Below are 11,441 nucleotides of genomic sequence, written 5' to 3'. Positions count from 1 at the left end.
CAAGCCAAGAGCTGTTGACGCCGAACTTGCCTGGTTGACGAACCCAGGCAAAAAGGGAAGAAAGAGGAAGTTGAATGGTTGTGTTGACTTTTATATTGGGGTGAGTGTTCTGACTGCGCAGGTCTAGAATTCCTTTCAGGGGAAGTGACGTTTCCCATGTGTGTGTACACGTGCGCATATGTGTGCATACGTTAGCGTGTGTGTGTATGCACGTGAATGTGAGTGTATGTATGAGGATGTGTATATGCGTGCGAGTGTGTGCGTATGTGCGGAAAAACATGTTCGAATAGAACTCATAAAAAATGGATATTTGAGATGAAATAAAAAGCATTTAAACACAAACAAGTTCTTGATGAGCCGTTCCACTTAACAAATTTACCGAATTCCCATTACTAACGGTTACTTTATTGTCCAATTTCTACTGTACACTCTTTAACCCTTATCCTCGAGTTGCCTCTTGGCCTTGATAAGTGGTGATTCCCTTGTAAAAAAAAATAAAAATAAATAAAAATTTGAAAATCGAAAAATTGAATTTCAAGTAAAAATAATTGGTGTTAAAAATACATCATTTGAAGCAAAAACAACGGTATATACTTAATCGTCATGCCGAAAATAGTATCCACGCCTATGGAATTGTCTTCCGTTTTTCTGCTTTCCAGCTGACTACAATATGGTTGTCTTCAAGTCTAACGTAAACAAGTTCTTGATAAGCCGTTCTATATAAGTTAACAAATTTACTGAATCTCCATTACTAAACGAATGGGATGAAGGAAACAAAACTCAATTGCTGAATAAAATAAACATGTCGTTTATTTTCTGTCAAAATTAAATCGTTTAGGTGTAACACGTGTTCATTCAGGCGTTGACGACTACATGCGTAGAAAAGAAAGGAATGAGGACGAGAAATGGCCGCGCTGCATGTAGAAAGGGAAATAGAAAGGGAGTGTTGGCCTCAGCAAGACCGTGCGTTCATGATAGCAGTCGTCCACGTGGAAAAGTCTTCAAGCCAAGAGCTGTTGACGCCGAACTTGCCTGGTTGACGAACCCAGGCAAAAAGGGAAGAAAGAGGAAGTTGAATGGTTGTGTTGACTTTTATATTGGGGTGAGTGTTCTGACTGCGCAGGTCTAGAATTCCTTTCAGGGGAAGTGACGTTTCCCATGTGTGTGTACACGTGCGCATATGTGTGCATACGTTAGCGTGTGTGTGTATGCACGTGAATGTGAGTGTATGTATGAGGATGTGTATATGCGTGCGAGTGTGTGCGTATGTGCGGAAAAACATGTTCGAATAGAACTCATAAAAAATGGATATTTGAGATGAAATAAAAAGCATTTAAACACAAACAAGTTCTTGATGAGCCGTTCCACTTAACAAATTTACCGAATTCCCATTACTAACGGTTACTTTATTGTCCAATTTCTACTGTACACTCTTTAACCCTTATCCTCGAGTTGCCTCTTGGCCTTGATAAGTGGTGATTCCCTTGTAAAAAAAAATAAAAATAAATAAAAATTTGAAAATCGAAAAATTGAATTTCAAGTAAAAATAATTGGTGTTAAAAATACATCATTTGAAGCAAAAACAACGGTATATACTTAATCGTCATGCCGAAAATAGTATCCACGCCTATGGAATTGTCTTCCGTTTTTCTGCTTTCCAGCTGACTACAATATGGTTGTCTTCAAGTCTAACGTAAACAAGTTCTTGATAAGCCGTTCTATATAAGTTAACAAATTTACTGAATCTCCATTACTAAACGAATGGGATGAAGGAAACAAAACTCAATTGCTGAATAAAATAAACATGTCGTTTATTTTCTGTCAAAATTAAATCGTTTAGGTGTAACACGTGTTCATTCAGGCGTTGACGACTACATGCGTAGAAAAGAAAGGAATGAGGACGAGAAATGGCCGCGCCGCATGTAGAAAGGGAAATAGAAAGGGAGTGTTGGCCTCAGCAAGACCGTGCGTTCATGATAGCAGTCGTCCACGTGGAAAAGTCTTCAAGCCAAGAGCTGTTGACGCCGAACTTGCCTGGTTGTCCACTTAACAAATTTACCGAATTCCCATTACTAACGATTACTATATTGTCCAATTTCTACTGTACACTCTTTAACCCTTATCCTCGAGTGGCCTCTTGGCCTTGATAAGTGGTGATGCCTGTGTAAAAAAATAAATTTTAAAAAATCATGCAAATAAGTAGAAAAGTAACTTTTATTGAATTTTTTGTTGAATATTTGATTTTTTTTTTTTTTGTTTTGGTAAAGGTGCAGCGTCCTTCAATCCTCAAAAATTCCTTTAAAATTTTTTCTATTATAGGCTTTGCTGAAAACGAAAATAACATTTAAAATTCCAGGAAACAGGTAATTTCCAAGATATGAAGAAATTATAGTTTCAAAGAGTGGGGGATCAATTTTCTATATTAATTTAACGTAAAATGAACACCCACTTTATGGCCACTTTATTTTGGGGAGGTCTTGTTTTTTCTGTGTGGTTTTAAATACTTTTTAAGGAGGGTGTTTATTCTTTATGCTATAAGTGGTGGCCATTGTTGTACGCACAAGTGTGCACATATTTTTGCCACCACTTTTAACATAAAGAATTACATTGCTTAATATCTGGAAAATTATTTATTTGTGGAAAATTTAAATGCGATATTCCGTTTTCATTATCCCTGAAAACCTCCAGAAAACAAGTTTTTTTTAAGGGAAAATTTTATGTTGGTCCACCAGCCCACAATTGTCCATTTTACATAAAATTGTGTCATTTTATGTTAAATTGTGTCATTTTACATTAAATTGTGTCCATTTTATGTTAAAGTGTGTCATTTTACATTAAATTGTGTTCATTTTACGTTAAATTGTGTCATTTTATGTTAACTTTTGTTCATTTTGCGTTAAATTGTGTTCATTTTACATTGTGTCATTTTGCGTTAAATTGTGTTCATTTTACGTTGTGTCATTTTGCGTTGAATTGTGTTCATTTTACGTTGTGTCATTTTGCGTTGAATTGTGTTCATTTTACGTTGTGTCATTTTGCGTTAAATTGTGTTCATTTTACGTTGTGTCATTTTGCGTTGAATTGTGTTCATTTTACATTAAATTGTGTTCATTTTACATTAAATTGTGTTCATTTTACATTAAATTGTGTTCATTTTACATTGACCAAAAAAAAAAAGGTGGCCATAAAATTGGTGCTCATTTTATGTTAAATTTGAAAATTGATCCCCCCCTTTTTGAAACTATAATTTCTTCATATCTTGGAAACTACTAGTTTTCGGGAATTTTAAACGTTATTTTCGTTTTCAGCATCCTCGAAAACCCACATTAGTGGAAATTTTAAAGGATTTTTCGATGATGGAAAGATACTGTACCTTTACCATTTTTTGCCATTTTTTTTTTTTTTTTCATTTGTCGGTTCAACTTCACAATTAGTCAAGTGAATGTAGCTGATTTTTTTAGCTGATCCGCAAATAAATTGCTACAAAGGTTTTTAACTTGGATATTTGGCATGAACAACCTTCTCTTTCAGATACAAAAAAGTTTTCCACAATGAATCTTGTCTGACGGGGTCAATGACCGTTATCTTAAATGATTGCCGCCGATTCTAGCCTTCTCTCTCAACTCAATTACTGTAAATTCATCTTCAAAAATAACAAACGTAACAATGTGACATTAGATAAAACCAAGTTTCCATAAAGTTTTTTTTTGTTTTACATAGGCATCACCATTTATCAAGGCCCAGGTGCCACTCGAGGATAAGGGTTAAAGAGTGTACAGTAGTTAAATATAATTATAACTTCTTGCGCCTTATTTTTGTCTCTTTTGATGTATTACTGCAGAAGCTTAATATTCTGTGATATTCTAATATCAGATTTGCGAAAGTGAAGTACCGATAATTATGGATGCTGACAAGTGTGATATTTGCAACAAGGAATTGTCCAGTAATGAAGAAACATTCATCGTCAGTATGAAGGGAATCGATTCCATTGGCAGAGCTTCTGAACAACGTGGAGAGATGATCATAATTCAGATTGGTTAACGTCTTCACAAGAAATGCAGATGGCGTTCGATCAACCCAAAAGAATGTAGAGAAATTGACCGTAAAAAACAGGTCCACTCATGATGAAATGCCATCCCATGCAATCTGCTTTTTGTGTGTTTTTAACTTTAAGGAACATTGTCTTTTTTTGTGGTTCTGGAGCAAAATCTGATAGAAAGAAAAAGGTGTTGACGTTTCCCATGAAGAAATTATCGAGTTTAAGGATAAAGTGTTAAAAGTTTGTGAGAAAGTCCGAAAAAATGATGGCTCGGCATCCACAGTAAAAAGTAGAATAGGTTATCTAGCTGAGATTGTTTCACAAGAATCACGTTATCACTGAACATGTTTTGCAAATTTGATTCCAATAAAAACATTCCTAAGGCATTCTCTTCTGCTGATTCTTCTAAGAAACAAAATCTTGGTAGATCAGAGGATTCAGAGAGAAAGCAGGCATTTCTAAAAGTTGCTAATTATTTGCAGCAAAATGACGAGAAGCCACTCACCATAGTCGATAGTAGTTAAAAAAACGGAGAAAATTCTTAAGGACACTGGCTTCGAACCATACAGTCTCTCGTACATGAAATCTCGATTGCTAGAACATTTCAAAAGACAAAAATCATTTTGACTGAAATTAATGGGTCCATGAATTCTATGCACAGGATCACTCAACAGACAATTCCGAATCAGAGGCCATTAGAATCATAGACGGCAACCAAGCTTATCAAGAATGACATTAAAAGTATCCAGACAAGTTCAGAATATTACCCGTCTAAGAATGATCTTAAATGGTGCGATTCTTGAATATGTTCTTGAAACATTGTTGATTTTTCTCAGAAAGATATTTGCAGGCAAAGACAATGATCTGAAACTTGCATCGATAGGTCAAGCAATAATGCAGGCTGTTAGACTGAGGGTTCTCCTTGCATCGTTGCAGTTTCGTTTAGCAGTTGAAATGCATAACCAATTTGGATCGAGGTTCTTAATTGACTTAATCTGAATAAGCATGGCTTTTCTTCGTCTTAATCAAAAGTCCAGAAATTTAAAAAAAAAAATGCTGCTCTTGTTCATGGCGCTGAAACTCTCTCCCCTGTTGAAACTGAATTTGTGCAGTTCATAGCTGATAATGTGGACCATAATTTAAGGAGTATTGATGGATTCAACACATTCTACGGTATGGGAATTATAGCATCTTTTACGCCCTGGAAGGTTAAAGCAAAACCAGTTCCAAGGATTCAGGTCTTTTCAGAAGATATAATAAGGGTTGGAAGGATCAACATCAAATACCTAGATTCACAGAACACCGACAAACCACCAGTGACATTAAAAGAGTTCCAGGCCAAGAAAGCTGTCGATTCCACTGCTAATGTTGACATCCTTTGAGAGGTTTCACTAATTTTATATCCGTCCAGACCTGCATGGTGAGGCCTTATGCAGCCAGTGCACAAAGAAACATATAAAAGCCAAGTACGTCCAAAGATGGAATACTGCTGCCATATCTGGGCAGGAGCTGCTAAAAACAGCCTATCCTGCCTTGACAGAGTACAAAATCGACTTTGTGGCTTAGTGGGAGATGCCCTTTTCTCTACCCTGCAACCTCTCTCCCACAGAAGAGACGTTGCGAGCCCATCCTTGTTTTTACGTTATTTCCATGGCAGGTGCTCGTCTGAACTCCAATCTCTGTTCCCCCCTCGCCAATCTTTCACGAAAAACACCCGTCTAGCTGAATCCACTGTCAAAAATTTCCCCCACTCTTTATCTGTGCCTAAATCAAAATGCGGATTCCATGAACAAAGCTTCTTTCTTAGAACTGCACGCCTGTGAAACTGTGTTCCGTCTGCCTACTTCCCACCTGACTACAACTTGGATGTGTTCAAGTCCAACGTTAACAAATTCCTAATGAACCGCCCCCTTAAGTAAACACTTCATTAAATCTCCACACTAACATACTGTACTTGCAATAACCCTTATCCCTAAGTGTCCTTCGGGCCTTGATAAGTGGTGACCACTGTGTAAAAAAAAAAATAAATAAAAAATATTCTAAGAAATCAGCCACAGTTTTTTTGCCAATAATCGATATAGACCCTGATAACCCAACCTGCGTGTACTCAACGTTATGTTACATTAGTGATTTAGCCAGAAAAAAACAACATTGCACCAATTCTAACATCCGATCAGCCACTTTGGTATGCAGCAATGATGATAGTCGAGTCACAGCCTAGTTCCAATCCGCTGAAATCATTTGTCTTGCAACTTGGTCGGCTCCATAAACAGTTGAGCTTGTTGGGGTCAATTAGTCATTTGATGACAGGTTCTGGATTGCAAGAACCTTTTGAATTTGTGTATGCTGAAAACACAGTCAAGCACATGCTCAGTGGCAAAACAATTGACATGTTCTTTGGTTCATTCATGAACTTGTTCTGTGGTGGTTATGCAAGAGCCTTGCCACAGCATTCGACCAACTGACCATTCTTAATTGTAAGTTGTACTTTATTTTGGAACTATTTTTTATGAAATGTCAGGAATTAATGTGAAAATTGTTTTTTTTTTTACGCGATGGTCATCACTTAAGGGGGCGGTTCATTAGGAATTTGTTAACGTTGGACTTGAAGACATCCAGCTTGTAGTCAGGTGGGAAGCAGGCAGACGGAACAGAGTTCCACAGGCGTGCAGTTCTAAGAAAGAAGCTTTGTTTGTTGTCTTGAAAACTGCTACTTAGTCTGTTTTTGTACCTTTTATATTTATATAAGAAATATAAAAGCATGAAAACAATGTCATTTTCTGGTGTTAATTTATTATTAAGCAAATAGTTAACCATCATTACAATTTCAAACACCAAGAAAATGTTAAGCTGGTTTGGGGTGGGTCCTTTGTGGGTTTTCATGCAAAAAAATATTTTTTATTTCTAATTTAATAAAAGTTTTTTGTCAGGAAAAACGTTTATTTTCATCAGTAATTTTCAGCAAGAATGGATAAATTTGTCAGGAAACGTCAGGAATTTTATGTCTCGAAATTTTAATAATGTTAAGTTGAATTTTAAAGATGGCGGCCGTTGACCCCTTTCGGCAAGGTTACTTGTGGTAAACTTTTTTTTTTTTATCTGAAAGATAGGTTGTTCATGTCCAATATGCAAATTAAAAACCTTTGTTAGCAATTTGTTTGAGGTTCAGCCATATTTTGACTGGACTAAATTTCCATCAATCTTATTAACCAAAAACATATTTGAGGAATTCTAAGAAAAGGAGAGATGTAACTAATTTTTGTTTTTCAAAAAAAAAAATTTTTTAACTATTTTATTGAATGTAACAAAGTTTTATAAAATTAATAAACAAAAAAATGCTAAAAAGTCAAAGAAACTTTTATATCGGTTTGAAGGTTAAATCCAAAAAAATCAGTTCCAAAAGTTAAGATGCTGGAAGTAGACTTGGTTTAGCTAAATATGGAATGGAAGTCACTAAGTCTGAAACTAAATAAAGAATCACATGGAAACGCATCTTGTTTTATTATGGAATAATAAAAAAATTAATAGAATTTTATTTTTCACATTTCTATAAATATGTTTTTAATTTAAACTTTCATGGTTTACATTTCTATAGTTTTTTAATATTTAAAATATATTCATATGGAAATAATTTAAAAAAATTATATTTTTATTTTTGTAAATAAAGTTTTCTTTAATATATATTTTTTAAATCTTAGAATGTCTTTCAAACTTTATCACATAATTTTGTCATAAATAGGGTATCATAAAATCTCATTCTTTTTTATTGTTTCGTGAAAAGTTAAAAACAAAAAAAAATATTTATAGAAATGGAAAAAAAAAAGTTTATTATTTTTTATTGTTTCGTGAAAAGACAAATGTTAAAAACAAAAAAAATATTTACAGAAATGGAAAAAAAAAGTTTTTTTTTGTTTCATGATAGAACAAGAAGTATTAAAAGTACAATGTTTTTCTGAAATAAATTATTTTTATATGGTTTCGTATTTCGTTTCATATTTAGTGGCTTCCATGCCGTTCCATATTTTAGATAAACCATGTCCACTTAAAGCGTCTTAACTTTGGGAATTGAATTTTTGGATTTAACCAGTTTGAAAAGGCCTAAATTAAACTTTAAAACGTTCTTTTTTTATGAAAGTTTGACACTAAAGAAAGTCTCCTCTAAAACAGCCATACTATTCAGCTGGGAAAGCAAAAATAAAAAATTTTCAAAGTTGCGTTTTCGTAAAAAATCAATAGTAAGGAAAAAAAAAAAAAAACAATTCCTCGAAGTCACGTTGGTTTAGCATCCCAAATTCTTGATTGAAAAAAAAATAGAACGAATCTTAGCAAAATCATTTTAAAATTTTGGTAAAAGTGCACTGGGGGACCACCCGAAGATCTACCCTTAAGAAGTTGGGGTTTTTTTTATATTCAACTGTTTACAGGTGTATTCGAGTCTGATGCAAACAAATTTCATAGTTTAAATTCTCGCTGACAAGAATAATGTACGATAGTAACACCGTAAACATTCAATTCATTCTATAATAGCTTTTGTGCAATGGCCGCCATCTTTTTTTTTTTTTTTTTAACAAGGAAAAAAGTGTTATGGTATTTTTTTTTTTTTTCTAAACAAGCGAAAAAGAAAAAGAATTTTTTTTTTTTTGGGGGGGGGGGTAAAATTTGCCGTTATTTCGACCACCGTTCTTAACATGGGGAAGTTGGGTGTCTATTCTGTCTACTGTTTTCTTGGCCTTTTGGCCAAGATCAAAGTGTAGTATCTGTTCTGCAGATACTGCAAGCTATGACTAGCTATGACTAGCAAAGACCAGATGTGGGGGCAACCCCACATGTCTGACCTTTAACCAGCTCCCATTTCCCACCCCTCGGGAGCTGGTCCCCTTTTCCCCTTCCCCCTCCCTTCACTCCTCACATTAAAAATCGGCCTTGTGCCTAATTTGCTCGGTGGGGGAGCAAATAAATACCATCTGTTCTTCAGATGCTGCACTTCCATTTCTTGTTCTCTTTCGGTGGAGGAGAAATCCTTCACGACTAAGACAATTTTTTTATTTGTGTACCTTTTCTCCACGTTAAAAAAATGATCCTGGTGTCTAACTCTGTCCCGTGGAGAGGCATTGTAAATAGGTACAATAACTGCAAATTTCTGCGCATGCGTACCCACTTCACTTCACCGTCGTACATGAAAGGTTTTGAAAAAATGGCGGCCAGACATAACTAACTATACTAGTAACCACAGGTTAGTGAATGTGTTACTTGTGTAAATAATTCGTGTCAGCGACAAAATAAACTGTGATATTTGTTCGCAGCAGATCCGTATACGTCTGTAAACTGTTAAATATAAAACAAAAACAACTTCTTAAAGGTAAATCTTCGGGTGGTCCCCCAGTGCACTTTCCCCCAAATTTTTTTCTTTACTTTCCACCATAACACTCACCTTTAAAATGACAACTTTTATAGTTTTTCGAGTATGCTGAAAACGAACATCTGCATTTAAATTTGCCGCAAACAAGTAGTTTTCTAGATATAAAGCAATGTTAATTCCTTATGTTATCATTGGTGGCCATTTTTTAACGAGCATAAAATATATCCGGAAAACTATTTGTTTGCGGCAAAGTTACACCTGATATTCGTTTTCAGCATACCCGAAAACCAGCAAACGTTGTAATTTTAAAGATGATTGTTAAGGTGGAAAGTAAATAAAAATTTACCGCATTAAAAATGTTTCTTTCTTTTTTTTTTAATGTTATTTCATGGAAAATCTTTTCGAATTAAAATCTACTGAGAAATACGCATTTTGTATTGAAGGGCAGTTTAAACATGTAAACATTTGTCGTCCAATGGGGCTTATGAATCTGCCTTTTTACATCAACAAGTCATAATTCATAGATTTTAATCCCAAAAGATTTCTCATGTAATAATATTTGTCAGAATAAATAATAAGGTTTGCTTACACAGATTTTTTTCCTTCTCTCTCAATATTCTCACGCCGTGATTAAGCGACTTTGCCCGATTCTCCTCGTAAAATGCAGTTTTTCTTTTTTTCTTTTTTTTGTTTTTGTTTTTTAAGGAAGGAATCACCACTTATCAAGGCACAGAGGCCACTCGAGGATAAGGCTTAAAGAGTGTACAGTAGTCAAACGGACATCATATAGTAATCGTCAGAAGTGTAATTTTTGGGCCAAGAGATCTGCACTTCCATTTCTTGTTCTCTTTCAGTGGAGGAGAAATCCTTCACCACTGAGACAATTTTTAATTTTGTTATCTTTTCTCCATATTAAAAAACGACCCGAGTGGGTGGGTGTCTAACTCTGTCCCGTGGGGAGACATTGTAACTCTCTCTGTAACTCTCTCTCTCTCTCTCTCTCTCTCTCTCTCTCACACAAATGCCAGATTCTGCAAAATGGTCAAAATAGACCTGGGCAAAAGTATATAGGGTAAATTTATACAAACACCGTGACAGCGAATTAACCCTAACCCTAAACCCTAACCCTAACGCTGTCACGGTGTTTGTATAATAATACCGTATATAGAGACCTTTTCCCCGGTTGCAATATTGAACGAAAATAATCGCAACAAATTTGGCAGCCATTAACGAGCTGAAAAGTTCAAGATAACGACCTCGCAATTCGAACTTTTTTTTTTATTCGTCAACCAATTAAAGGGAAGTAACTCTTTATCGTTTACAAGGGGAGATAACTGATATTGGTTTATCGATTATTTTTTTTTTTTAATGTTGTTTTAAGTAAAAACAATATTACGTAACTTAACGTAGTAATATATCCAAAAATTACGAAAAATCATCGATTAGAAAGTTATTTCTAGTTAAAAGTCATTTTTATAGAAAATTAGGTAAAATTACATTTTTCTTAGACGTTATAAAGTAGACAGTAGGAATCTACACGCAGGGGACATAACTCCGAAATTTAGATTACTTGTTCATATGGCTGCAATAAAGAAGAAATATTGCAGCCATGAAGTTCATGGCTGCAATATTTCTTCTTTATACCGATAGACATTTTTTTTTTTTTTTTTTTTTTTTGCTACAAACACAGTAGCAGTTATTCTACACGATGAATTTTCATAATTTTGAATATATTACTATTTTCGACATGACAATTAAGTACGTAATATTGTTGTTTTTTTTAAACGATATATTTAAAAAATTGATTTTAGTGCCGACGCACGCGCGCGTGCGTGCGCTGGTACACCCCCCATCCCATCTAAAAAAAAAAATCAATAAATAAACGAATCAAAACCACTTTTTTGTTTTTCAATCAAAATAGCAGTGAGTGGTGTGACTGCAAAAAAAAAAAAAAAGAAAAAAAAATTAGCCGTGGTAGGCAGGTTTGAACCTGAAACGCGAAAGAGGGAAAGAAGGGAAAAACGTTACCGGCAAGCAGCAACC

General features: G+C 34.8%; 1 pseudogene; it reads left to right on the top strand.

Annotated features, from left to right (window-relative positions):
- The first annotated feature begins 8,755 nt into the window (after positions 1–8,755).
- LOC145267277 (U2 spliceosomal RNA) lies at positions 8,756–8,919 on the top strand (annotated as a pseudogene).
- Positions 8,920–11,441: the final 2,522 nt, after the last annotated feature.

Source organism: Euprymna scolopes, chromosome 42 (genome assembly GCF_053919585.1).
Source record: "Euprymna scolopes isolate OS-2025 chromosome 42, ASM5391958v1, whole genome shotgun sequence".
In the NCBI taxonomy this organism is placed as follows: Eukaryota; Metazoa; Mollusca; class Cephalopoda; order Sepiida; family Sepiolidae; genus Euprymna; species Euprymna scolopes.
The sequence above is the reverse complement of the archived record's forward strand: the minus strand, read 5'-3'. Positions and strand labels throughout refer to the sequence as shown.